The sequence below is a fragment of the Egretta garzetta genome, unplaced genomic scaffold (genome assembly GCF_000687185.1).
Source record: "Egretta garzetta isolate BGI_Z169 unplaced genomic scaffold, ASM68718v1 scaffold375, whole genome shotgun sequence".
Lineage (NCBI taxonomy): Eukaryota > Metazoa > Chordata > Aves > Pelecaniformes > Ardeidae > Egretta > Egretta garzetta.
The window spans coordinates 2,775,205-2,780,392 of record NW_009259786.1 but is presented as its reverse complement, the minus strand read 5'-3'; positions in this window follow the sequence as shown (position 1 = coordinate 2,780,392).

Genomic DNA, 5,188 nt, shown 5'->3' with positions numbered 1-5,188 from the left:
CTCTAAGCTAAGTTTCACAGGAGATAAATAAGCATCCTAACCATTGGACTACAGTCATGATGCATCTTGTTTGGCCATGAAGTTGAAATTCAATTCTGTTTGCACAGAAGTAACAAAGGAAGGCCCTAGGCTAGCTTACAACTTAACGATAAGCGGAGTTTCCAGGGAGACAGAACTGCAATCCAGAGAGGTGCCTCAGAGCAAAAAGTGAATTGCACCATGCCTCCTACTTACTTCACAACTTTTGATTCAAAACTTGAGTATTTCTACATCACAGCTAGAAAAGCAAATGCATGTTGTTTGCTCTACTGTGAATAAAAGCGGAAGCAATTTTGTGGACACTGCTGAGCCGTTAAACAATAAAAAAAGCCACAATATTAAGAATCAAATGAGGTTTTTCTAACTATAAAAAAGGCAGCAATGAGCTGATTCATTCCATCAAGTATAAAACCAAGTGTTCTCACTAAATTGATCCAGACACAATTTATGGGGTAAAGTTTTTGGACTAAAAATTAAATCAAGTTAAATCCTTTTGTGGAAATTATTGTAAAGAAAAAAGAACACTGCCAATAAAAAGCAGTCTCATTTGCAACCTAATCATTGAATGCATTCCAATCAACAGACTACTGTACAGTATGTACTGTGATGTCAGGTTTGTCACCACAGCTTATTGGAACCTATCCTCTGTGTAGGAGTACAGAAATGTTATAGGCAGGTGGATGAGGTCTGATGCAAATCAAGGTGCTGAGCCTCCCTTGGCTTGCACTGGGTTGTTATCTGACAGAGACAAACCCCTAGCGTGGAGCTGAATCAGAGAGGAGCAACCGCTCTCTGGAGCTACACAACTTCACCTCCAGATTTCTACACCCATGCACTGAGCAAAAGACCCAGAGAAAACAACACTGGGAATACCTAAGTTCCCAGTGCCATGTAAAAAAGCAGAAGGGGCCTTTCATGAGAATACCCCCCTTCCTGCCCTAACACAACATAAACAGGCATGATTTTCACTGCAGCATCACCCCATTCAACCACCACACTGTTTCTTGTTATTCTGTTTCTTTTTTCCCCCTCACCTCTCCCTTTCCTTTTCCCCACAGACTTTTCCTTCCTGAAATGAAGCTGCTGGAATTGTTAATTCACCCACACCACACACACCATAGTCTAGATCTTACCATAACAATAAAACAGAGGCATAGGGTTAAATAGCAGTATCTCAACTCTCTAAGGGTAAATGACCTTGTAAGAGACTAAAACACTGTGGCTCCAACCACCTGCTTCAGTAAGTGAGAGCTGCCATGGTCTCAAACAGTGATCACACCTCATTGCTTGTGTAGAACAGCATTTAGAGATTGGCTACTCTTGTACATTTTATGAATGACAGCACTGTTCCTGTTTTGCAAGAGGATATAACTCCAAGGCCCCTGAGAGCTTTCAACAAAACATAAGCCACAAGCAAGACAGAACACGCTCCCTCCTCCCCACTATGAGGTAGTAAGGTGGGGTTTTCCCACATCTAGTTTCTATCTTTCAACCAACATACACTATCAATGTGATGTTTTATCAAGTTTCTAGAGAATTCACTACCACTATTCACAGTAACAGAATTTTTACATTGACAAAATTTGACAGAAGCACAGCTACCACTGCAACAAAATAAAAATATACTATTGTTTTGGAGTATAGTCATTCTCAGCCATGAGTCTTCTGTTTCTGAAATGTCAGTTATAAAAGACTCATTGCTACTTAACCATCAGCCAGCGCCAGCCTCACTTATTGTCCCTTTACCCTTCACAACCTCAGAGCATCCTCCTGTAAGGCTGTCTTTTGACCAAGTTCAGCAAGACCAAGTTAACCAAGCTCACATCTACTCAGTAACATCTTTACACGTATTGCTAGGTTTCCAACACACAGAACATCCAACAGGCTAATAGTTAAGGTTTTTACCCTTTGCATGCAAGATTGACAGTTCTTTTTCCACTTTCACCATGTGTTGAGAAGAGGTAGTCTCTTTCTTCTGGAACCTCTAGATGCTTTTTCTCTCAAGACCCTTGTTTCTCAGAAAAAAGTAAAAAACATTCGCTCTCTTGAAGCTTCCTCCTCAAAGGGGCTGGATCCCCAGATATTTCCCCAAGTCTCCTGTCTCCAAAGAGTCATGTTCCTACCCCAGTCACTAAAGCAGTGACCTCCCCTTAAACCACCCGCCCCCTTCAGCTTCTGCACAGAAGACTCTGCATTCTAGGCTTAGATTCAAGGATTTTTTTTTTTTTCCCACCTGACAGCCCTGTAACTAGCCCAAGTACTGGGTGTTAGCCCACTCCAGTCAAATAAAGCCCACATCTCCTTTTCAATACCTTCATGACTGGTATAGGACATAATACCTCGTGGCCAACCCTGGTGGACAGCTCTGCCCGACAGTATTAGACTAGGTTTAGATTTTTTCCCTAGTCTCTTCAAGCTCAGCTCTGAATTGGCTATAGTACACTACTACAGTTTGTCAGAAGGACAGAAATTCATAACTGGAAATAACAATAAAACAAGATTACAGTCTGCCAAGTTTATTACAGACATTCCCTGTCTGTAAAAATCTAAAGGAAATTGTTGCCATGGCTGTTTTTTCCCCAGTAACTGGAGAAGAAAGAGACAGAATAAAGAGAGGACTCTGCATCTAAATCCACAGCAAATACAGCCGTAATCAGATAAAAGATTAACACAGTGCTCTGGACAGAAATTCAATCTCATGCACAGAAATGAGTTCCAATACACAAGAAAATAACAAACAAAAAGGAGAAAACAAGACAACTGTAGCTGGGATCAGGATTGCTTGTCCAAATCTGCTACAGTTACTGCCATGGTATTTTCAAGAGCTGTGTGACTACATGGGGCCAGCTTGGCTCAACAAGACTGGACAGCTCAATACCTAAAAGAATGCAACATTTCATACCTAGGAAGTGTTAGTTCAAACTCAGTGACTGACGTTTTAAAAACTGACATGTCACATGTGTAGTTTAGTGCTCTCTCTGACACTCATCAGCGGGTTACTTGGGTCTCCATGTAATTTTAAGACCCAGACCAGAACTGTCTAAGTACAGTCACTGGCTTTAAAGAAAAAGGAACTCTATTGTAGCCCCACAGCAACCTGGAGCTAGTGTGCACGCTTCAAAGTGTTCCATGGCTCTTTCAAACACATCCCTGTCATTCATTCCTGAAGGTATCAACCTTTTCACCTAGTTTAATTCTTAGGGAACATGCAGCAGATACAAATAAAACCTAAACACACAGAGGGCTTGAGTATAGCCACTTATTAGTGTAACCATTACTTCAAGCTGGACAACGACAATAAACTCGACATAACTTTTCAGTCTCTTGAATGCTAGAGTACTCTGTAGTGCTCTGTAAGCTGGAGACATTAAAGTGGTCAGTTTATGCTCTGCATTTTTCAAATGTCCTGAGGGCAATGAAATATTTATAGACCAAGCTCACCCTCTACGTGTGATCCCCTCATAAACCAAGTCCTTCTCCTTCCTCAGTCCATGATCTTCTGCGTTTCATACCATACTTTCTGTGTAAGCTCTGCCTCTTTTTTATACCTCTACTGCCATTCCCAGGGATGCTACCTTTACTAGAAATACTACATTAGCAAGCAGTACAGATCAGCAACAGACAATCTGTAAAGCTAATATGAGAATCTAACACCTATACTACATATGCTTCAGCATTTTGGGTTTTGTTCTTTCATCAAGCTCTAGTTTGGACACACAGACCAAATGCCTATTTGTGGCTGGAGTGTATTTGGTCTGTCCCGGCATCTATCTTGCAGTTCATTCAAGAAGAATCCAATCCACACAGCCCAAGCCTGCTCCAAAAATGACAAACTAAAACATAGCCAAATTCTCTTTGAAAGAACAGTTCTCAACCAAACTAAAATACTGAAGTATACACACCTCTTGATTAGTCTGGTTTTTAAATCCTTAAAAATGGAGTAGATAATAGGTGATCCGTAAGCTCTCTCTACCAGTAATTTTCCATGCCAAGCTCTTTTTCAGTGGATTACTGCTTAATATTCATTTGTTATTTCTGATTTGAAGCATTAACAGTGGTATTATTTGCGAGATATAAATTCCACCAGAGACCACTAAAATGTACAGTAATAACCCACTCTTCCTGAATTTATAAGCCAAACGTAGATCCTTCAAAATTCCCCTTATTGCTTCCCAACATGCTCCCCATGCCATCCCTTATTGCTGAAAAACAGGAACACCTGCCAGATACCTCAAGTACTTCAGAGACATGACAATAGATGTTCCCTAGCTCAGTCATTCAGTTAAGTGGACACAAACACTACCGCAATTTAATTTCAGACCACATCTCAGCTTCTATCTACTTCAGGTAAGTAATTTCCACCCTCTGCCCATAAAGATTAAATATAGGTGAAGTCCTCAGGTTGCTTACAGGTTTTTGTCATCTAACTGCATTTGATTACTTGGAGAAATAGAAGAGACCAAGATATCTTCTAGTGGGTGTCTCAGATCCGTCAGTAATACAGAGTTGAAGGGCTGTGTATGATAACCCTACTTTCCCATGTCTGTCTCCCTGGCTTTTTTAATATCCAAGATCAAGTTTGCCATCTCCCTGTGATGCAGCTAATGTATCTCACTTCATAACTAGCCTTAGAAATTATAAGACAGAGCAGCTGTACTAGAGCCAATTACCTAGCCACAGAAGTAACAGACTGCAACTCAAGCAGAAGGCAACTGATAGCAGGGAGGCTGAAGTCTACCTTTTAGCAACAAACTGACAGGTGCATTTAAGAGCTAGAAGAGGGCAATTAATACCCAGTTCTCCCATTTCCTGAAGGTTCAGCCATCTCTAAAAAGCCACAAATTGGGGCAAAGAAAAGTTTTCCTTCAATTATATTTTTCCCACATTGGGTTCACCATTGTCTGACAGATGTTTTAGGCTCAGTACTACTCTCCTCACCGTTTCAGCATCAAATCTTTGGTTTTCAAAGCACTGCAGAACACACCCATCTGAAACTAAAGCACAACTAAGCTGGTTAGCAAGCTTGGCTCGTGGCTATCTTTGCAACAATTCCATGGTTCTGCCCTCACTTGAAAGTCTTACCTTCCTAAGACACGTACATCTGCCAGCTGTAAAATCTTTACTGGGTTACTCTCATACAGGGTTCAGC